The following is a 24,047-nucleotide window of genomic DNA, read 5'->3' on the forward strand; positions in this document are numbered from 1 at the left end:
CAAGTTGTGGTTGGGAAGATCCAGGTTGAACATTAGGAAAAACTTTTTCACTAGGAGGGTGGTGAAGCATTGGAATGGGTTACCCAGGGAGGTAGTGGAGTCTCCATCCCTGGAGGTGTTTAAGTCTCGCCTCGACAAAGCCCTGGCTGGTCTGATCTGATGGGTTTGGTCCTGCTTAGAGCAGGGGGCTGGACTTGATGGCTTCTTAGGTCTCTTCCAGCTCTATTGTTCTACGATTCTATGATACCACTAGCTCCAATGGGCAGCCTGTGCTTTTTGAAAATTAGCCCCAGGGGAAAGGTTGAGAAGGAGCTGAATTTGCTGCTGGAAGAGATCCTGAAGACGAAGGCCCTGGGGCCCAGGGAGAAAACACACTTCCAAATGGTTCAGCTTGATATGTAGAGAGAGAAACCAGGAATGAATAACAAATCCCCCACCACAGAGCTGCTGCACTGCTTTATCATCTGTCAGCCAGACAGGGTTCCAGTGAGCCCCTTCGTGGGACAGCGCATTGTCCCCTGGCAGCCAGATCAGCGAGGACCCCTGTGTATGTGCCTCAGGGCACTCACTGGGGAAAGGCGAGATGAGGTTGGTGGCAGCCTGCCCCTCAGGCAGGGCAGCTCTGCAACCTGGACAAGCAGCACAAAGCTAACCGGAGACTGTGCAAGTTGCAGCAGGCTCCACTGAGTCTGCCAGGTCTCTTCACTTGCTGCTCAACGTGGGCTGGGTTTGAAAGAGTTTCCCCAGGTGATCTCTACAGGACCGGGAAGGCAAGAAGGGACATGCCACATGCGAGGGACATGCCAGCCCTGCTGTGCCCCATGCCTGCATGGACCTGTATGCTAGTGTGGAGATGGCCATGCACGTGCTGCTTGTGCAGCATGACGGAAGGTGGCTTCGTCTTCTTCCCAGCCAGCTCCACCATCCCCAGTTGCTATGCAGCTCAAGAAGTGTGGCTGTTCTTTCGCAGCACGGAACAAAGTACCCAGAAAAATCCAAGCCTCTGATTTGCCTGCGGGCTTCAGGGCATCCTCGAGGGTCCCACCCCACTTCCTGGGGCACTAGGGCCAGCTAAAGATAAGGCCCGTGCTGCTCAGCAGGGAGCAGGAGGCATTGCCCACTGGAATGCTGTCCTCTGACCCCGCCAGACTATCAGGAAAAGAGAGAAAGCTGCTTCCTTTGTTCTGCAGCAGCCCTCTCTTTGTGACTGGCTCCTGATTTGTGCCAGTGGCGTTTAGCACCAGACTTGGCCTGGCCACCCCCAGGCTCTCTGCAGGGCTTCCAGCAGGAAGAGGAAGGAGGGGGAGCAGGGGGCGCTGTCCCAGTGATGAAATGAACTGGGCACTTTGATGCTGTCTAACCTACCCATCAGGGAAGAGGTGAGTAGCCACCACTGATTTCCCCCCTGCAGCTGGTACATCACCTTGGTGATGCTGGAACTTAAAAGAAAACTAGACCCAAACCCAGGAATGAAGGGGTTACAGGACCCCCCAGGCTAGACACAGGAGCTGCTTATATGATGTTGGGTCTTTATTATGGGATTTTTTTCCGGTGCTTTTCTCTGACCATGCTTCCCTTTCACCCTGACCTCCAATTTTTTGGATTTTGCTAAACAACTACAAAAGTTTGAAAGGAACAAATGTTTTCCACTTTGACTGAAAGGCCATTTGCTTTCAACAAGCATTTGCAATGGGAAATTTTACACTTATTACCTCGTGACCCCCAGCTCTGACCATCTCTGTCGTGCCCCATTGAGCACGGCCCAAAGCCTCGGCGTTGGGACTGAAGTGTTTCCGAGCACAGAGAAATGCCCTGGACAGCGCTTTCAACATCCCTCATCCCTTGTTTGGTTGGCAGCTCAGTTGCAGACAGATCCCAAGTCTCTTTTGAACATATTCCCTCTTTGTAAGTATTTGCTGAATTGCTTGGCTGGATCAGTGGACTGCTTGCAAAGTATCTATTATTCATGGCTGGGATGTGTGGTTGGCTGCCTGAGTCACATGGCAGAGTCTCTGCACTCGGATTGGATGACTCGGGCTTTATTTTAGACAGAAGAACTGCAAACACTAATGCATTCGCAGTATGAATATTTGAACTGACAACTGTGGATAAAATGGACGTGGGGACATCAACGCTTCCAGCCAGGGCCTGGCAGATGTCAGTAACAAATGGGAAACAGTCCTGCGGCACCTTAGAAATTAACACATTTATTAGGTCATGAGCTTTCATGGGGTTCGTAAAACCCATGAAAGCTCATGACCTAATAAATGTGTTAATCTCTAAGATGCCACAGGACTGCTTGTTGTTTTGAAGTTACAGACTAACAAGGCTACCCCGTTGAGACTTTTTTATAACAGCCATGAATTTCAACAAACGATACTCTTTTCTCACCTAAAGCCATATCCTCCCTCCCTTCAGCCAGTTCTAGTGGAAACCTGATGCTGCACCAAAGGCCGGCGTTCTCAGGAAAATAAATGCCACACAATAAAAGCAAGGGTTATTCAGGCAGCAAGCAAGGGGTTCTGCACCCCCAGTGTGGCAGAAGCTCCACGAGTGACATCTCGCTAGCTCAAGCAGAGACTGGACGGAAAGCTCTTTGAAATTCTCCTAGGACCTCCAGGGACTGGTAAGAAGCCATGCTGCAATCTCTTTAATCGCTGGGAGGGAGTCGGATGCACAGGGGGAGCGGAGGAGAGACATCAGCAGGACGTCAGTCTGTCTTACAGGCAGGTCAAGCGACCAAGAAAGCAAGACTGGCTGACACCAGGGCCTTCGTGCTCTGCGATGCTGGTGGCAGCAGTGGGAGGCGGAAGACCTGCCTTGCGGTACCCTACAGAGTGACAGTACAGCAGGGAGTGGCCCACAATCACTCCGGACCACTCACGGTCAATCTTCTGGGGTTCGATTTCATGTGTCTAATGGGGACATGCAAAATTGACCTCTGAGGGGTCGCAATCAGCCCCTGTACTGCTCGCTAGATGTGAGGAGTAAGGCAGGCCAACAGGAGAAACTCTCCCATCGACCTTGTTCAGTAGGGACAGCCAAGTAAGCTGAGCACAGATAGGTCGATTCTAGCTAGGCAATTGCCATAGCTAGAACTGAGTATCTGCAGTCGACTTACTTTGCCTAGTGTAGACACAGACTCAGTCAAATACCCCACGCTGCCTCCTTATGGTAAATTTCTGGTGGCCAGAACCACCTGGCAAATTACATATCCGGAAGTCAGTTCATGCACCACAGAAATGCAGCCATCTCTAGGGTGGAGCGTAGTTGGTGTTATGAAGCCTAATTCTGTTGATCTGATGAAGGAGGGCAGTTCTGGACTTCAGCAGGACCTGGATGACAGTGGTCAAGTCATTTAATCTGCTTGTACCTCTGTGTCCCCATGTGTAAGACAAGGAGAGGCACATTACAGCCACCATCTTGCTCACATTAGCAACTGAACCAGGTGCTCTGAAAACACAGCTCCCTTGAGCAAGCCAGCCAGACCCTGTAGAGGTCAGCGGGTTGGGAACAGACCTACATAGTCTGTGACTGGGGCAGAGAGGGATGCAGCACGTGGCCTGAAGTGGCATTAGGCTTTGTAAAAGCTGGTTGTCAAAAGACTGAAAGGACTAGCTCCATCTGACCTGACAGCAGCCCTCTTAAAGCGCTTTGCACATGGCTGAGAAGCAGCCAAACCACAGCTGCAGAGACTGCACTCCTCTGCTTATCCCAAGCTTAGCTCCAGTGTGCCCCCACGCATCCCATTACGTAGCAAACTCCTAAACCAGCCTGCAGCTCCCCACACATCCCACTCCTGCAGCAAACTCCCAAGCCAGCCTGCAGCTCAGAGGGGTCATTCATTTAACTCAATCGAATTATTCAGAGCAAATGCAGTTTTGGAGGGTAACGAGCATCAAGAAATCAGCCCGGAAAAGTCTGGCCCTCACATCCAATTTCTGGTGTCACCTGGGCTGGAAATACTGGGGGAAGGGTTGCTGATTCGGCTGCCATAGACTATTCGGCCTCACAACTGACAGGCCAAGGGCTGAACTGGTGGGAAGATCAAAGAGGCATTGGCACTGGGGGATTTGCTGCCCATGTAACACAGACCCCATGGACGACAGACGCCCCTAGTCTATACGGCAACACACAAGACACCTCCCCTCAGCACTGGCCTTCCGCACAAAAAACCCAACCCCCACGCCTTTAAACCAGAAAAGATGGAGGAGAAGAGCTACCACCCCGCAGCAGGCAGCAGAGCCTCTTGAGCAGTGCGCCACTGAGTCTGAAACGGGCTGATTTATGAAGGCTGTTAACCTCTGACTGCATCCCTGCCCCATTCCCACTGGGCACATCTCTGCAGCGGTGGGATTGTACCACAGCAGCCAGGACCTGGATTTCATTTAATCATCCCTGTTAGCGCCACTGGGCACTGTGCGTGAGACGCATTTGATCGCCCACACTTCCCAGGCTGTGCCAAAGCCTTCACATCCAGCGTTCCAAACTTCCCCCCACCAAGGATTCTACGTCCAGTATCTCTTCCGTGGCTGGTACGACCAGAACACCCCCAACAGAGCGGGAATGCCCCCGTCACCATGGGCACACTGCCAACACAGCCTGCTCCCGCCAGCACACACCAGGGAATCCTGAGTTTAGACAAGAGGTTTTCAGTCTGACCCTCCGTTCACAGGGTTGGTGGCCTGGGCAGAGATGCCAGCTCTAGCAATGGCGTCACAAGTCTTGCTACACTGGTTTGCTAAAGTCCCCAGCAGCCATAGGTGTAAGCACAAAAAAAGTTCCTCGCCCTCGGGGTTGCAAAGAAAAGCATCACCCAACTGCCCCCGGCCCAAGGCAGAACCCCAGTGGTGTTGTTTTTTTCCCCATGCAACTGTCGGGATCTGGGGAGATTTTTCCATGCTGGAGGCTGGGTAACTCCGCTCAAGCCATATGGCAGCTGCTGGATCATCTGGCTCGAACTCAGAGGAAGAGCCGGGGCACACTTCCTCATACAGCTGTTGCACAGATCCATCAACTGGCTGCTGAGCACCTCCTGCCCTCCTGCTGCCCGGGGGGCAAGAACAATGGGAAAGGGACACAGAGAGCACACCACTGCTTGCAGCAGACCCTGTCTGCCAAAAGCATCCCTCCGCACCTCTGGCAGCTGGTGCAAGAGAGAGCAGCCTTTAGGCTACATTATGTTGTTCTGGAGACCGGGTTAGGACCCAGAAGCCCCTGGGTCAGAGACAGCCAAGACTGCCCTCCCCATGCCACACCTAGACTCAGCTGGCAAACGCGGCCCAAGATTTCTCCATGAATCGCAGTGAACTAAGCTCGGCCACTCACAGAAATAGCCAGCCACCTAATTCATTTGTACTCTCCTCTGGCCATCCCACAAATGCACACATGCACACCCAGACAATGGGAAGAAGTGGCAAAACATTAACCTCACGCCTGTCTGCGGATGTGAAATAAGCCTTCTTGCCGGTGCGGGGCTGTACTTACTGTGCAGTTGCTGGTGGATTCCTCCCCAGGCTTTGCTGCCACTGGCTAGCCAGCAGGACTTTGATTGCCTTCCTCAAGTCTCCCTGGGCACGAGACTCCATGTATATATAGCTCTTTGGAAAATGAAATTACACGGCGCTCCACAGCTGCTTTGAGAGGAAAGAGGATCCGCACATGTGGAAGTACACGAGGGGAGTTGGGAAAGGGCTCTCTTTTAGACAGCGCTGTGTTTTTGGCAGTGCTGCCGGGCATTTGTTCTGAAGCTCTGTTTACGTGCCTTTGATCAGACGTGTTTAACTTTCCTGGTGCATGACAGCAGCAAAACAAGTTTGATATGTGGATAATGAAACACTTTTCCTTTTGTTTTGTAAACCCTTAACAAGCTTTTGCACATCAGCCACTAAACAGGGGGATAGCAGAGGCACTGTAACAACTGCTGTGTGCGAACAGCAAAGAAGTACAACCACCAACCTAATGATCTGGCAGTTCATTTGTTGGAGCTTTTCATCTGTACTGGCCACATCCTCACCCCGGCAAAAATCACACCTACTTCTTCAAGAGGGTTCTCTGCATATCTGGAGCGAGTGCAGAGACAGCAGGCTCAGAGATGACTCTGGTCGTAAATTACACCCCTCTCGTGCTGAGAGGATAAACCCATCAAGGAACTCTGTGAGCTTAAAGCTTGTAAACAAGCTTCCTCCAATTTGTTACAGCTCCCAGCTACAGAAGCTTGGCTCTTTCACTTGAGCGTCAGGGATGCAGGCTTTTGTGTGTGTTATAGGTCCCTTCCCAGGCGCTGATCAGCAGAGGAAATTAATTGTTACAGCCATCAGCCACCGGAGCTTTGGCCGCTCATGCTTTTTGCTGTGGAAGTTCTGGGTTCAATCCACAGGGTGTGGAAGAAAGCCACGGTTGTCATGCTTTCAGATCTGCAGGGACTTGCTTTCTTCTCCCGCCCCCAATAGGCATTTTCCTGCCAAATGTCAGGGACACAAGGAGCATACTCTGCCCCCACCCTTGGGCACACAGCTCCACGGAAGACTCAGACTGGTTTTGATTCCCTGGCCATGCCTGCATCCTGTCCCTCACCCATGCCTCCATTGTTCCCACGATCAGGTGTCTCACACCTGGAGGGCCCATTTTGACATGCTGACTTCCTGACCTCACTAGGACTGCTGTGTGCCTTGTTGACTGGGAGCCAACCTGTGCTTGTCTTCTTTTCCTCAGGCCTTTAGTCCCCAGCAGAACACTGAGTTACATTTTGCTCAGGTGTAAACCTGGAGAGCCTGCCACCACGGGCGTGGGGAGCGGGGGTTGTCCTCTGGGTTCACACTGATGGAAGTGTTCTCACACTTTGGCTGCTCTGACTGGTCAGAGCTGGCTTGGCATATGAGGCAGCACAGGAAATGGGGACTATGTTGAAGAGGAAAGCCCTGCTCTAGCCTCAAATTGCACTCAGCCAGAGCCAATGACTGGCAAAATTTACTCCTAAAGAAATGACGGCTTTAGGCCGAGCGAGCCAGAGGCACAGAAGTGGGAACTGATGCTGTGCGGGAGAGTAGACTCTAAGCTCCTTAGAGAGACATCCAGAACTTGCTCCTACAAGTTGAACCTCTCTTCTCTGGCTCCCCCGGGACCTAGTGACCGGTGCCGAACCAGAGAATTTGCTCAGCCTTGGGAAGTCAACATTGTCTAGCAGCATTACCAACACTTTCATGCTTACAAGTATCAGAGAGGCGGCCGTGTTAGTCTATATCTTTGAGAACAACAAGAAGTCCTGTGGCACCTTATAGACTAAGAGATATCTATAAGGTGCCACAGGACTTCTTGTTACTTTCTTGCTTACTGGACTTTTAGAAGACTCAAGGGTAATTTAGGGCTAAATAACAGGACAGAACCCTGAGAGCCAGGACTGGCGGCTGGAAACAAACTTTGTGTGATCACAGGAAACTTGGCCACGCCCATGATAAGAGGTCATCCGGCAAACCAAAATCATGCCAGATTACGGATGTTGCCGGACGGGAGAGCTCTGGATTAGAGAGGTGCAAACTGTAGTTCTAATTTTCATCTCCGTTGGAGCCCTGCACGGCTGGGCTCAAGACAGCTGTGGCTACAGTCAGAGGTCTACCCTGATATAGCATCAACAACTAAAAAAATGAGTCTCTGAAATGTTCCTAACGTAGATTTTCTAAGAAGCTTGCAACACACGGACAGCCCGGCGCAGTATGAACGGCTGATATAGGGCTGGACTGAAGATGGCATGCATGGTGGATCTCCATCCCCGTCTCAACACGCAAATGTTCAACGCTATCATGTGGGGATGCAGTGTGTTTGCCAGAGGCTGGGAATGTGCAGCAGGAGAGGGATTGTTGGACGATCACCTGTCCTGGTCACTTCCTGTTTGGCACCTGGCCCTGGCCACTCTCAGCAGACAGAGTGGTGACCCAGTATAGTCCTTCTTATGTCAGTTCTTCCTATACCTGGAGAGCACACGCTGTGCTGTGATAGTGACACACAGCAACTGCCACTGAAAGGTCCAGAGTTTATCAGTAGTTACTACAAAGACGTATCTGAGATACCGCTATCCCAGCCCAGACCCTGGCCAGGGAATAATGATGGAGGCTGTTGGCATTTTCATGCTGGTGCCATAACATGCAACCGGGAAGATGGACGCAGTGGTGTGTGAAAGAGATCACTTCTGCACAGGTGGACATATGTTCAGCGGTGATAAATATTTAATGTGCTTTTAGTCCTGAAAAGGCCTAGCTCTGAGGCCATCAGCCTGGAAGGAGAGAGCAGAGCTGATTAATGGGTTAAGCAGCTCCCCGTTATGGAAGGTTAGGATCAATCCCAATTCTCTGCTGTTTGTTGAATCTTTAATGCTTTTTATCGGGAGTAGAGTTTCTTGGCAGAGGTTAGCATTTTAATAGGACCACTTTAAACTGCATAGATTTTAAAGGGATAAAAAAACCTGAGGTTTCCATGCAGTCACTTTGTTAAATTATTTTTTTTAAAGAGACAGCAATAATTAAAGAAAAAAATGGGAAAAGCCCGTTTTTCTCCAAGGTGAATTTGCTGCTTTCAGAGTTTGGCTCTCCTATGCCCCTGCGTGCCTGGCAGTGCTGTGAAACGATCAGTTATGCCCTCTTTCAGCAGATCTAAATACATCTGCTTCACCAGGGATGGTCAGTGTGTTTCTTCCAGCTGCAGGCTCCTTGGAGGAGCCAGGACCAAATTGGTTTAAAAGCACAGGTTGAGCCTCTCCAGTCTGGCAATCTCTCATCATGCAACATCCGCAATCCAGCATGATTTTAGTTAGCCGGACAACCACTTATCATGGATGTGGCCAAGCTTCCCGGGGTCCCATAAATTTGGTTTCCAGCCACCAGTCCTGGCTCTCAGTGTCCTGTGCTGTTATTTAGCTGCACTTCACCTGTAAATGTATTCTGAGAGCCCAGTCAGCCGTGGAAGTGCTGGTGATGCTGCTTGACCAGGGGTCTGCAACCGAAATAGTGAGAAGAGCCATTTTTTCAAATTCAGTTTCAAAATATTCTTCAAGAGCTGCAGTGCCTGTGAATATGAGATGGTCCTTAATAAATGATGTCCAACCGTACTTTTTGTCACCCCTATTTTAAGAACAGCGCACACACAATGATTTGTACCCGTTAGAAAGTTGTTACCTCCATCTCGAGGCTTTACCTGCCTCAACTCCCAAATCCACCCCCATTCCCAAGCTTTACCCCCCAATCCCCAAACCGTCCCCCCTCCGCCCCCAGGTTTAACCCCTTCAGCCCCAGGATTTACCTGCCTCAGCCAAAAAGCTCTGCACACTGCTGCTACTCCTTCACAGCCCCCACCTTCCCTCTGCTGCTCCCCCACTGCTTCCTTCTGCTTGGCTATGCAGCGCTGGCAGTGCAGGCTCAGACACCCCTCCTTCCAGTTCTCCTGCAGGCTGACCTCCCCCCAACGTGGGGTGGCTTCCTGCCCTGCCAGCTCCCCCCTCCCCCCCACCTGCCGCAGCTGGCTGCTCAGCGGCTCCAGAGGCTGCCGCCACTTAAACTAAGAAACTAAATTCCATTCAAGTGGCAGCAGCCTTCAGAGTCACAAGAGGAGTCAGCAGCAGCAGCTCATGGAGCTGCAAGTGGCTCCTTAAAGAGCCGCATGCTGCTCCGGAGCCGCAGGCTGCCAACCCCTCTGCTACACAATATTGACTTCCTGTGGTTTGGCCAATTCTCTCGTTCAGCACTGGCCAGGTGTGGAGGGTGCCAGACTAGAGAGGTTCAACCTCTATTTGCCTAGTCCTGATAGGCAGAAACACCGCATTGTTGGTTCAGCTCATCACCATTTTTTGCAGAGACCAAACCGAAGTCTTATGGTTGACATCAAGCTATGACTCTTTTTTGTAAATGGCTCCCCGGCCCTGCTTTCAGGGTAGGGGTCTCTGTAGGGATGCATGAGATCTGAGCCTTTGGAGCCAAGGTGCACAGAGCCAGTCTAGGCCAAGGAGCTGAGTTTCGCCTTGCTGCCTTAGAGAGCAGCCTGCTTTGTGTCTCTCTGTTTTGGGGCTCTTGTTCTTCAGTTCTGGTTTCTAAGCAATAAACTTTTGTTATGTGACAACCTTCCAGCAAGAGTGTTTATGTTTTTATCTACGCCTCTTAGTTTATGCTGTGAACATAATATGATCCGCTCCTCCCTTGCAGCTGGAAGCACCATCACCCCTATTTATCAGTCAGGCCTGTAATCCAGACATCATCTTTGTCAGAGCCCTGTCTCCAGAGCCACAACATCCAGGCTGCGTCCAATCTTCACTGCATCGTCCTCCATAACCACTTCTCGGATCCAGCCTTTTCTCTGCCCCTCAGCAAAAAATGCCCCTACCCAGGAGTCCCCAGTCATAAATCAGGGTCCCACGGTGCTTGGTGCTGTGCAAACACCACAAAAGACAACCCTGCCTCCCCTCCCATGGTACCCCCTCCTGGAGTCTCCCTCCCTTCAGAAACACTGTAGCAGTGATCATGGTCCTGATGCAACGTTCAGATCATGTTCCCCTCCCTCTACACACAAAAATCCCTCCCTCACTTTCTCCATCACATCCAGAGACAAGCTTCTGGGTCCAACCTTCAAGGCATGTCCTCCCCCGAGTTCCACTCTTCTCTTGAATCATAACACTCACGGGGCCTCTCTTCCACTCCGCCAGCCCCCACTGCTGCCCCCTGCAACCGTGCGCCCATTGCTTTTCACCCACACTGCCTCCCCAAACAGAATTCAAAAAGATCCAGACACACTGGAGAAAAGATGAGGCAAATAGGAGGAAGTTCAACAAGGACAAAAGCAAAGTACTGTAGGGAGGAGCAATCAGTTTCACGCACACAAAATGGGATGTGACTACCTAGGGTGGACAACTCCAGAAAGGGAGCTAAGGATCAGAGCAGACCACAAGCTAAATAGCAGTCAACAGTGTGATGATGTTGGAAAAAAAAAAAGGAAACTTGATTCTGGGATGTATTAACAGGAGTGTTGTGAGCAGAACGTGAGAAGTCATTCTTCCGCTCTACTCTGCGCTGGTTAGGCCTCAACTGGAGTACTAGATTCAGTTCCAGGCAACACACTTCAGGTAAGATGTGGAGAAACTGCAGAAGGTCCAGAGAAGAACAACTAAAATGATGAAAGGTCAAGAGAACATGAGCCATGAGGGAAGACTGAAAGAACTGAGTTTGTTTAGTTTGGAAAAGAGAAGGCTGAGAGGGGACTTGATAACAGCTTTCAAGCGCCTAAAAGAGGGTTACAAGGAGGAGAGAGAAAAATTATTCTCCTTGGCTTCTGAGGATAGGACAAGAGCACTGGGCTTAAACTGCAGCAAGGGAGGTTTAGGATGGACATGAGGAAAAATTTCCTGTCAGGGTGGTTAAGCATTGGAATAAATTGCCTGGAGAGGCTGTGGAATTTCCATTGTTTGAGATTTTTAAGAGCAGGTTAGACAGACATTTCTTTGGGATGGTCTACATGGTGTCTGGCGCTGCCGTGAGGGCAGGGGACTGGACTTGATGACCTCTTGAGGTCCCTTCCAATTCCAGTGTTCTAACATCTCCCCACAAACACACCATCTCTCCAATCTCCCCCCACTTCTTCCAGCATGTCTCTGGGAAACTAGCAGCCAATGAAAGCAGGGATGCTGGGTAGGATGGGCTGCCAAAAATGAATCCCCTTTATTCGGCCTACGAAACACCAGGACTCATATCACCCTTTCCCTCTTCCCAGCCTGCCCTGGTCCTTCCCATCTTGTTAGAGCTGCCCCTTGGTTTCAATTGAACATAAGGTCTCCAGGGCAGCGGGCCTCTCTTGCTCAGTATGTTGACCGGGCCCAGCATGCTGCTCACAGTGGCCTCCGGGCATACATGTCACACAGAGAGTCCGTACCGCCGGACAGGAGACACAACGGGTGTGTGAGAGAAAGTGCAAGTGAGTGAAAGAGATCACACGGTGAGCAGAGGGGTTGGGGATGCACGAGGAGGAGAGCTCCTGCATTCTGACACTGCCGAATTGCTTTGTTGGGCTCAGACTCCAGCTTGAGCGGAGAAAGCCATTCGTCTGCGTTCAGGTGGTCCACACACAAGCTGGACTCTGAGGGGATGCTCTTTGCATTTGTACCTTGCTGACGCTTCTGGTGGCTTGTCACATACGAGGCCGTTGTTCTTTCCCGCACTGTGCTACCCACCCTTCCACATACACACGCCCCAGGGACTTCAATGGGCACCCCTGCCCCGAGCTGGTGGAACAGCTGTTCCGCGCCTTTGGAACTAAACAGATGCAGGTTGCATAGGGCTGCGTTTGCACCTCGCATGCACCACACACCAAATCACCACCTTCACTCGTGCGCGCCCACTCACACCACACCACACAGCTTTACACAGGTTTACACCCAGCTCCTCTCACACTAACGACACTCATTCGTCTCGTGCCCCCCTCTGCCCCTGCACACACCACACACTTCCCTTCACACCTCTTCTCTCTGCCTGCTCCTCACGTTGCCTCCTGCTATTCCTGACCCCCAGTGACGCACACATCACACTCCCGTTCACATGCACGGCTACCACCAGCCTTCAATTACTGCACATCAGGATCCCATTTTGTCTCTTACATGCAAACCATTTCCATGATAATTGTCTTTTCTCGCCTGCTGTTGTAAACAAGGATTAGGAGCTGAGAGACAGAGATGAGCCTTCCCTGCAGATGAACCCGCACGTTGTGTTCTGTGATAACGCCAACACAAGAGTCAGACTTCTGTCCCTTACAACGTGACAGCTACCAAATAGCTGGCTCCCAGCTCCTTCGATGATAGCCTGAGAGAATCTGGAGGACCCCTTAACGCCTGGCTCTCCTGGAGAGGCTGCTGCAGGTTAGGTTCCCACTGTCCCCCCGCCCCGCCCGATTCCTCAGCATTCCTATGAACCCCCTGCCCCCGCCCACAGAGAGAGAATCGGTGCATTCTTGTGACTGGCTTTAATGCACCAAGGCGGGGGCTGACAGACGAGGCAAACAGATCTAGGTTGCAAGGACCTGACAGCAGCCCATGGGAGGTGTCACGTAACCTGGGGGCTCAGCCTTCCCCAAGGCATCTCTTTTAGATGCTGCCACACCTTTGGGACATGCTCAGCCCCTTCCTACACTCACACGGCCAAGCACTCAGGCACAGTAGCCACGAGGCCCCAGGAACCACCTTCCTCCTAGTCTTAGTTACACCCAACCTCAGCTCCCTCAGGCGTAGCACTTCACCCTCACCTTGCACGCTCAGCCGGTGCACACAGCTGTGCAAGCTGCCGGGCAGGAGTGAGCCAGTCTGAGCTCTGCTCACCACAACCTCCCCGGTGCCAGCATGTGCCACAGCTCCGCTCCTCCTGCCTCCCCTGGAGGAACAACAGCTGGGCAGGGGTGATCCCCAAGAGCAAAGTGGCACCTTACGGCAGGACCCGAATGTGGAATGGGCAGAGCTCTGAGGCCCTGGGAATGGGAGATCTTTCCTATCCCGCACAGGGGCATCGTAGAGTCTGGTGTAGTGGCAGGTGCTGGTTAGACATATGCCAGCTGCAGAGCAGAGGTAACAAGGGGATGGGTCTGATTCACCACCACCGTCTGGTAGGCACATGGGCAGGGCAGGGCGACGCTCGATGCCGTGGGAAACTTTTCCCTCCAAGGACGCAGAGACCACTGCTTCCCAGGCGCTTTGGCACAGGAACCCTGCTGACTTGGTCTGCCATTGCTTCCAGTCCGCCCTGCGCATTGTCAGCCTCCCCCTGCCAGGGATTCGCGCCAGATGGGTACATTACACCAGCCAGAAGAGCTGATGGAGTGCGCCCATTGGGTGACCTGCAGCTGCTCTTACTGGGGAGCCTTCCCTAATTGCGTTTGGGTAATTGGGGGCTGTGAGGCAGAACTGGGTAATAAATGAGATCCAATTACATTTTCTCTCAGTATTTATTTTATTATGTCAAATTCATCAGCTGATGAAGGGCCCCCCAGTGATGACTCATGACTGAGTGGAAGGGTCCTTTAATTCCCTGATTGGAAAAGCCCAGAGGTGGCTATTCCCAGGGGCACAGACTAAACCTCTGTGCCACAAAAGAAACCCCAGGTCCCACCCCCGCTGCCTATACCAGATGCTGTCAGATCTGGGGCAAGGCCTGTTTTCTACTGCATGTGCAGGCTGTGCCTGGCACACCTGATAGGGTCATAATTCAAAATAATCTGGACAAACGGTCTGAGGTAAATAGGAAGAAGTTTAATATGGACAAATGCAAAGTGCTGCACTTGGGAAGGAACAATCAGTTTCACACATACAGAATGGGAAGTGACTGTCTAGGCTGGAGAACTGCAGAAAGGAATCTAAGGATCAGAGTGGACCACAAGCTAAATACGAATCAACAGTGTGATGCTGTTGCAAAAAAAGCAATCATGATTCTGGGAAGCATTCACAGGAGTGTTGTGAACCAGGCAAGAGAAGTCACTTTTCCACTCTACTCTGCGCTGACTAGGTCTCAACTGGAGTTTCAGGAAAGATGTGGAGAAATTGCAGAAGGCCCAGAGAAGAGCAAGAAGAACGATGAAAGGTCTGGAGAACATGAGCTCTGAGGGACGACTGAAAGAACTGGGCTTGTTTAGTTTAGAAAAGAGAAGACTGAGAGGGGACATGGTAGTGGTTTATGAGTACCTAAAAAGAGGGTCACAAGAGGAGGGAGAAAACTTGTTCTCCTTGGTCTCTGAGGACGGGACAAGGAGCAATCAGCTTAAACTGCAGTAAGGGAGGTTGTGGCTGGACATTAGAAAAAACTTCCTAACTGTCAGGGTGGTTAAACACTGGAATAAATTGCCCGGGGAGGTTGTGGAATCTCCATCGCTGGAGATCTATAAGAGCAGGTTGGATAGACACCTACCACAGATGGTCTGGAAACTCTAGATCGTGCTTGATCCTGCCATCAGGCCAGGGGACTGGACTTGATGACCTCTCAAGATCCCCTCCAGTTCTAGTGTTCTGTGAGCTCATCTGGGGTCTCTAGGCGCTACTGTAGCAAACATGGCGAGAGGCCCCATAGGACATCTACAGAGAAGAGTTGGGTTTGCTTTGTGCGGGTTCATGGGGGTGGGAACAGCAACAAATCTTCCTCACGCTCCCGAGATCTGCACCAGGCCAAGCGAGAGACTCTGTGATGGAGGGCTGCCCGTTCCACGCTCAGGGCTCCCACTGGCAAATCTGTGTGTTCTGGAGAACCAACCCGGAGTAAAACTGTGAGACAAGAGGTCTGAGCTCCTGCACAGCTCTTGGAATGGTGCAGGACCTGGCACTCAGCTGCAACTGCTTTGCTCCTCTCCAGCACATGCCTCTGTCCTTGGGCAGAATCCCCCACTTTTCCCTCTCCACCAGAATCCCCACTTGGCCACGTGGCTCTCCCTGCGTTCCCTGCCACGGGGGGTCTGAGCCATTTAACACCCACCAGAGAACAGTCTCATTACAGCGTCACCCGGGCAACGGCCAGCACATCCGCTTAATCAACGGAGCCCACACATGACCCTGACTGAGCGATACTCTACCGCCTGCCTTGCTGCGGTGTCTAAACGCCAGGGCAGCCAAAGCACTGCGGCAAAGTTTGTTAAGTGATGGCCAGGCAACTCCAGAGGTGGGGGGAACCTGTTCTTTTTCTTAAAAAAAAACTAAAAACTGGTTAGTTCCTTTAAAAAGACCCCAATTTCTGACTATTCCTGCAGGCTGATAGGCCAGGTGAGAGGCACTGACACTCATGTGTTCATGTTAGCCAGGCTGGTGGCCGAAAAGTTGTGAAAATGCTGGTGAATCACGATCGGTCCCGACTTTCCTACAAGACAGCAGGTTAGCGGCTCTGTGGCACACCGATCTCCGATATTTCAACCAGCCAATCATGGAGCAGGTAGAGGCACTGTGAGGCTCAGCTGACAAGTCCCAAAGAGCTGGATGTGGAAGCAAACAGCGTGCGAACCAACTAGTGTTCAAGCACTTTGGGGGAACCGCTCTGTCCCTACCATGCTGGACAGCTTTGTGCACAACCAGCTTCCCCAAGAGAGGCTAGAATCAGAGCGAACAGTGTTATCAATAAATAGCTTAACCGCCTGGCCCGTCAGCACTAAGCTGAACTCCTCAGCCACCGACTCAGCATTTCATCAGTCTTTACTCAGCCAAGCCTCTGGCGAGAGCCCAGGGTGTAGCCAATCTATTATTTATTGTGCCGGCCCATCACTGGAACTCTCCCTTCAGAGGAATGACTCCCAACGCTTGCTTCCCTGAGAGAGGCTTTAACAAGCCAGGTTTTAGAATCAGAGAAATTCTCTGTGGGGCTCAAAGGGACCCTGAGAGGTCAGCTAGATCCATAGTTCTCAACCAGGGTCACGGGCACCCCTGGGGGTATGCACAGCTCTCCTGCAGGGTACAGCCCCTCACCTAGGTGTAGGCCTTGTTTTACAGCAGGCTACATAAAAAGCAAAGTCAGTAGCAAGACAAAGTCCTGGCTGGGATGATTTAGTGGGGGTTGATCCTGCTTGAAGCAGGGAGCTGGACTAGATGACCTCCTGAGATCCCTTCCAGCCCTAGGATTCTATGGTTCTATGACCCTTTCATTCTTGCTAGGGTCTGTTCTGTCTGTGGCACCAGGAGCCCGGGTAATTTATTAGGTGAGGAGCTTTCGTGGGACAGACCCACTTCTTCAGCCCACAGCCAGACCAGAACAGACTCAATATTTAAGGCACAGAGAACTAAAAATAGTAATCAAGGTTGTATTATCAAGGTGACCAAATCAGAGAGCAGAGGGGCAGATTTGCTCACCTTGATAATATTTTTCTGATTTGTCAACCTTGATTACTGTTTTTGGTTCTCTGTGCCTTAAATATCGAGTCTGCTCTGGTCTGGCTGTGGGCTGAAGAAGTGGGTCTGTCCCACGAAAGCTCCTCACCCAATAAATTATTTTGTTAGTCTCTAAAGTGCTACTGGACTGCTTTTTTGTTTTAATCGTGTATAGACCAGCACGGCTCCCTCTCTGTTACTATTCAGGAGCCGGGGTGTTTCTCTGCTTCCCCTGCTGCAGGTTTTGTCAGGAGCAGCAACACAATGATTCCCAAAAGCTCTGAGCAGCACCTCACCCAGTGCAGACGTATCAGTTGGACTCAGAGTCGACAGCCTCGTCCACACAAACATTACACCAGAGGAAATCAAAGCAATTCAATAACCTAAGGCAAATCCCTTGGGGACACTCTTCTATCAGTTTAGCTGGTGCTCGTGTAAATTTACCAAACACCTGTTCCAGCGTTACAAGCCAGCTTGGAAGGGGTTGAAGAGCACCTGTGCCCAAAGACACGCTGGTTGACATCGGCGGGGTGGGGGTTTTGTACATTTCATAAACTTGGAGCCACGTGTGTTTGTGCATGTGCTCATGTACACGCACCGGGCCTTACTGAAGCTATGTCTACACGTGCACGCTACTTCGAAGCAGCAGCACTAACTTCAAAATAGCGCCCGTCGCAGCTACACGCGTCGGGCGCTATTTCGAAGTTAACTTCGACGTTAGGCGGTGAGACGTCGAAGTCGCTAACCTCATGAGGGGATCGGAATAGCGCCCTACTTCGACGTTCAACATCGAAGTAGGGACCGTGTAGACGATCTGCGTCCCGCAACGTCGAAATTGCTGGGTCCTCCATGGCGGCCATCAGCTGGGGGGTTGAGAGATGCTCTCTCTCCAGCCCCTGCGGGGCTCTATGGTCACCGTGGGCAGCAGCCCTTAGCCCAGGGCTTCTGGCTGCTGCTGCGGCAGCTGGGGATCCATGCTGCAGGCACAGGGTCTGCAACCAGTTGTCGGCTCTGTGTATCTTGTGTTGTTTAGTGCAATTGTGTGTGGGAGGGGCCCTTTAAGGGAGCGGCTTGCTGTTGAGTCCGCCCTGTGACCCTGTCTGCAGCTGTGCCTGGCACCTTTATTTCGATGTGTGCTACTTTGGCGTGTAGACGTACCCTCGCAGCACCTATTTCAATGTGGTGCCGCGCAACGTCGAAGTTGAACGTCGACGTTGCCAGCCCTGAAGGACGTGTAGACGTTATTCATCGAAATAGCCTATTTCGATGTTCCTACATCGAAATAAGCTATTTCGATGTTGGCTTCACGTGTAGACGTAGCCTGACAGAGCAGGAAATACTCAGTCAGGCACAAGCTGTCTCGTTCCATTCCAGCTGCTCCTTGCAATCAGCCAGGCTGGGGCCGAATCTATGGGACAGTTCTGCAGCCAGTCTCACACCAAATGATGCAATAAGAATTTGGGCTCTGTTCCTGTCTCTAGTGATAACTCAGATCGGTTTCTTGATTTATCTAAGGCCTCTGCGGAAGGGCCTCCTGTCATTTGTAATCTGGCCGTCCAGCACCCAGCACGGAGACCTTCAGACCCACCTAGCACAGGGTGAATTATGAGTTCTGTGGAAGCCTGAGAAGGAAAATTAAATCTCTTCTTCTGGAGAGCCCTTCTGCCCACGTGGCTCGGCTCCTACCTGAGGCCAGCGTGTCCTTGGCTCTTCTATGGCTGCAGAGATGTGCAAACACAGGCAATGCAGCAGGCTCTGGAGACAGCTGGCCTAAGTGCGCAGTGCAAGCAGAATCCAAGAGGCAAGAGAGGCCGAGAGTGGTGCAGTGATGAGCCGGCATTCAGCCATTCGAGGGAAGAGCTGGGATGAAAACCAAAGAGCTCCTAACTCCCGTCATCCTGGACTGGCAGAAGGGTCACTGCCTCCTTGGGAGTAACAAGGGGTCCCCCTCTGCCCCAGAGAGGCAACGGGAGGAGCAAGGGTCGCTCCCCAGAACTTGCCGCAACAAGCACAGCTTATCTGCTGGATGTGTAGGACACGGCATGCCCTCCGCCTCCGCCACATGCTAACATGTCTCATGGGGTGGTGCTGGCAGGGGCTGCCCAGAGCAGTGGGCCTCGGAGTTGGCCCTCACTTAGCACATCAGGGGCAGATCGCACATTTGAGCTACTGCAGCAAGCTCTGTGCAGACTCAGGCAGATCCCCCTTCCCTGATGCCACCCTAGCACTGAAGCTAGAGATAGAGAAGCGTCCCCCCGAAAGGGCAGCTCCATACATACCTGCTTGCTCACCAGGCTCTGACCTCAGTTGCACTTGAGCACCTCCCAATCCTATTAAGACTCCACCTTCTTGGCAGCCTGGGTTTGAAGAACCAGCGCTGAGGGAAGCTAAGCCCAAACATACATAGCTGAGCTGGGACTCGAACCCGCACCCCACAAGCCCCAGCCCAGGGCTTGGGGCACCATGTCATTCCAAATGCAGCTGTGGACAGCTGTCTTCTGCCTGCATATGTATGTACAGCTATGAGACCAGGCAGGCCCTGCAGCTCTGCCTGATTTCCCAGGGCCTCCCCTACACAGCATGTTCTGATACAAACCTCTGCTCCTTCTACCTACCTGCCCCCTCTCCCTTTTTCCCCCGGTCTCCATTTCCATCTCAAGCCCCGCTCCTCCCACGCCCCAGGGACTCATCGCCGCTTCTGTGTGCTCCTGTATTTTCCTGCCACTGCCCTCACCTTGCCTGGTTAGTAATTTGTGGCAATAAGTGTCACTGCAGGGAAAATATACGCCTCCCCCCAGCAGATAAATCTCCTAGCCATAAATCGGGCAGTCCCAGCGCACGCACACCCTGCCCCTCCCCTCCCCTCTCGTTAGGCCAGGGTAACAATCGAAGAAGAAAGAGCCGCACTGCTGTGTGATTTCACAGGGTAGCAGCACCTCAGCTGCCGTCGTTAGGGACCCCAACGTGTGCCGGGGCTCCACTGGAGCCATGGAGCCGGGGCAGAGGCCTCCCAGAGCCAGCCGGTAATCAAGAGATGATTACAAATGAAGAAACAAGCTGTTAAAATGCACTAGGGATGTTCCAGGCTCAGTCCCCGCTGGCCTCGCTGCACTGGGCTGCAGGGCAAACAATCCTAGGATGGATTAAGCAGCCTACCGTCCCTTGCACATCACGGTACAAACCTCCCTTCTCCTCTAGCCCTGACCCCCTTGGAGAGGCAGGGTAGCAGCTGAGGGCCCAAGGAGTGGCAGAAGGGGCCCTGCCCCCTTGGGAGTAACAAGGGGTCCCCCTCTGCTCCAGAGAGGCAAAGGGAGAGCAGGGTCGCACATCTTGGCACATCTGGGGCAGCTCCCATGTCTGAGCTACTGCAGCAAGGTCTGTGCAGACTCTGGCAGATGCCCCTGTCCTGGTTGTGTTCCAGTCACATGTCCACGGAATCTGTGCCATCGCCAGGGCTAGGAACTTTCTTCTAGCGGGAGCCGAGATTCCCGGATAATCTCAGGAGCTGGCTCCAAAGGCACAGGTCCATGGGCTTCACCAGGCCTGGTCAATAACAGCAGTGAGGAGAGAACCCCAAGCAGCCTCGTCCCCCGTTCCTTCCATGACCACGAGGGACTCTGCCCAAACCACACAGCATCACAGAGCTGCACCTGGGGAGCTAAACACGGGGAAAGCTCTGGACACCAGGGCTGTGGGAAGGTGGGAGTGCTCCAGGGCCAAGCGCCGCAGGGCGAGGAACATGAAAAATCCCATATAACTAGTTAACCGGTTAAACGTTAAGCTTGACCAGTTAACCAATGAAATGGCAGTGGGAGGTGAGGACTCCGGCCTGGCTGAGATGGAGCAGCCCCCCTACCAGGGATGGGGGCAGCTCTGGCTGGGCTGGAATGACGCTGCCCCTGGCGTGCACAGGGCCACCGTGGAGGGGGTCAACTCCAGCTCCCAATGGTTACCCGTAACCGGTAAGCCTCACCTATTTAGGGTGCAGCTTACTGGTTAGCTGGAAACATCCCCAGGGGCTGCCCAGATGGCACTGAGCACACACTGCCCCCCAGCTGCTGGCAGCACGGTTGGCTGGTGGTGGACAGTGACCGGATGTGAGGCGGAGCTGGAAAAAGAGCAGTAGGGAGAGTGAGAGTGTGTGTTCCCTGGTCACAGAATCATAGAAGCCTAGGGCTGGAAGGGACCTCAGGAGGTCAAAGCAGGATGAACCCCAACTAATCCACCCAGCCAGGACTTAGAAACCTCTAGGGGTGGAGATTCCACCTCCGGGTGGGAGAGCTCGAGGGACAGACGTCAGTGGGAGGGCTGGCAGCTGGAAAGGAGAGAAGGGGAGAAGACCAAAAGGAGAAGTGCTCTGTCTGTACACAGGAGTAGCAGCCTGGCACCAGCCTGGCACACCCTGCTGTGGCCTGGACTGATCCTTGCCAGACCTGGGAGAAGGATGCCGTGCTTAAGGCTGCTACTTTTCCCAGAAAGTCCCCATTTGTCGGCGTTCGGCTTTCCAGCGGCATCAGTAAGGGCTCTGCCGCACGGCAGGTCTCGGAGCATCACCAGTGCGTTCTCCAGGGACATGCAGTACTCCACTGCTCTTGCTCACAGACATTCCCCTATCAATTTTAAAACACGCAACACCGGTGAGAAACACAAGTCATCTTTTTAGTGTCTATGGGCCACAAGGAAACGTTTGTCGACTGCTCAGACAGAGCTACCACCAGGAAACACCCAGGGGCCTACAAAGCAATCCAGGCGAGAGAGATCAACACACCTGGCTTTTCTCCTCTCCCTAGACAGCAGTGTGCAGTGTCTGTCCTGGCCGTGTGTGTAACAGCAATTGGCTGCGGTCCTTCTGTCTGTGTGCAGATGTCATTTGTTCTGTTTGCTCCCACATATACGCACCTGTACACACAGTTGCAAGGTACCTCGAGTCTGGACAGGATCCCATTCCCCTTCCTTCGGCTGGAGGGGTTAGGCGGCACCCACCTCTGCCCAGCTGGTCAGTCCTTTCCCCTTTTCTGCAGCCAGGTCTTCAGTCTCACTGGAGGAGAGGGATGGTTTTTAAGCCCTGCCAGCACCCCGGCAGTGAGACCAGCTGGGCTTCACCGATTACCTGCTGCCCCTCCCTATTGCTTCCACCTGGGAGATTAACTAGCTCTCTCTCTTCCTCTCTTTGCCCAGGCGGCCTCCAAAGCTGCTGTTCCCCCTTCCAGCTGCGGTGCGCTGACCTGACCTTGTCACAACACGCGCGCACATACCCGAATGCTATCTCAGGGTAAGAGATCGGCGAATGCCCATCACGCATAGGGCTAGAAAGTCCTGCATCAGTGCTCTGTCCCACCGGGGGCGGGGGGGCGAAAGAAACGTTGCTGATGAACAGAAATACACCAGTGAAGCTTCGCAGCCTCTCGAAGCCCCTTCGGGGTGTTATCAAGAATGTGTTCGGTGTCAGCCCTGCCCATTCATCAGTGGAAAACATGGCTCCAGCTGGCAGCTCCCTGGAGCGGGACAAACCCCAGACAAACAGAGAGTGGTGCATGTTTGGAGCCTTCCCTATGCACAGCACAATTAAACCCACTAAACCCCCACTGGGAGGAGACAGCTTCCTCCTTTCCCTGGCCCACCCCAAAGGGCTCAGGAATGGGGAGTAAAATCAGGAGAAACGCTGCAACTCCACACAAGCTGGGCGTGGAAATGAACACACCGCCGAGAGAGATGGAACCAGTCAAATAAATCACATGACCTAGGCTCTGACCACGAAGCCCACTGAGTGCAAACGGCCTCCTCTCTTCCCCCCTTGCCCCACATGCTGTGGGCAAGTGAGAACAGCCAGCGCCAGCCATCCACAGCTGCACCAGGTCATGCAGGTTGCAGACAGGAGCAGCAGCATGCGGACACCAGCCCCAAGTCGCACACGCGCGGCGAGGATGCTGTGTGATAAGCCACACAAGGCTGAAGGAGGCAACTGATGTGCAGGGCAGTTGCAAAGGACCAGGAAAAACAACAGAGCATAAACCACCCCAACCTCCAAACATCACACAGGACGGGGGGAGAGGGAGTTGTCTTTGGCTCCTGCACCCCCCAGCCGTTTCATGCAGAAACATGAGCTCAGTCTCATATTCCTAGGACTGGAGGGGACCTCAGGAGGTCATCAAGTCCAGCCCCTTGCCTAAAACAAGACCAACCCCAACTAATTCATCCCAGCCAGGGCTTTGTCAAGCCAGGACTTAAAAACCTCTAGGGATGGAGGTTCCACCACCTCTCCAGGCAATGCATTCCAATGCTTCACCACCCGCCTGGGGAAATAGATTTTTCTAATATCCAACCTACGCCTCCCCCTCTGTAACTTCAGACCATTGCTCCTTGTTCTGCCGTCTGTCTTATTCCGCCTCCCCCTCCTTCCACTGGTCTCTGTCAATGTGCCCTCTCATTTTTCCCATCTGCGGTGGAATAAATTTTGTTATATGCACCGAAGTATGTGCGGATGTGCACCACCTGGAGAAACACCTGCTGCTGCTGTGGGTGCTGTGCCAATCTGCTAGGTGCTCTCTGACTCTTTCCTGGGCGGCCGTCCCACTGGGCGGCATCTGTTGCTGGACCCAAAGGTGGATTTCAGCAATTTCTGGCACAGCAGGCTCAGAACTGAGCTTAACCTTTTGAGTCTTCTCGGCTCTGCAGCATCCCTCGCTGCCCCGAAGGATTCCCCTCAGATGCAGTTTCAGGCACGCTGAGGATCCAAACTGAGCTGATTTCCCAGAGGGGCACTAAGCAGACAGCTGCTTTGCTCTCCCTAGCACTGGTTCTAACCCTGACGGCCACATCTGGATTTCAGCGGGAACAGGCTTGTTCATAGCTGTGTCCAGTAAAGCATGCCAAAGACATGCAGATAACCCCGCCATTCAAACCCAGCTCCTGGCAGGCTTGATGGAACAACTGCTGCCCCGGGGCGATTGTTAGGAGAAGCATTTAAGGCCCTGGAGAGAAATTAGATGTCACCTTTGTCCACTGGCTCATTTGTCCATTCAAAGGCTGATGCAAGGAAGGGTGGTCCAGTGGCAAGGGGGCACCTGCAGGTAATTCCTGGCTCTGCCACTGACATCCTGAGTGACCTTGGGTGCATCATTTAATCATTGCTCACTTCCCCCAACTGTAAAATGGGGAGAACACGGTACCTCCCAGGAAGGGGTAGAGGGGCTAGAAC

The 24,047-nt window shown here is 52.7% G+C and overlaps 1 protein-coding gene across 5 annotated transcripts in view; it reads right to left on the reverse strand.

Annotated features, from left to right (window-relative positions):
* The window catches only part of CNTFR (ciliary neurotrophic factor receptor), a 450,281-nt gene that overhangs the window by 331,868 nt on the left and 94,366 nt on the right, over positions 1-24,047 (reverse strand). The window contains exon 1 of one of the 5 annotated variants that reach the window (XM_074994434.1): positions 5,488-5,614. The exons of the other annotated variants lie outside the window; for them this stretch is intronic. The gene's annotated coding sequence lies outside the window, so the exon portion shown is untranslated. Of the gene's footprint in view, positions 1-5,487; positions 5,615-24,047 lie in introns of those variants that run through there. 5 annotated transcript variants of the gene reach the window in all.

Source organism: Carettochelys insculpta, chromosome 5, assembly GCF_033958435.1.
Source record: "Carettochelys insculpta isolate YL-2023 chromosome 5, ASM3395843v1, whole genome shotgun sequence".
NCBI lineage: Eukaryota > Metazoa > Chordata > Testudines > Carettochelyidae > Carettochelys > Carettochelys insculpta.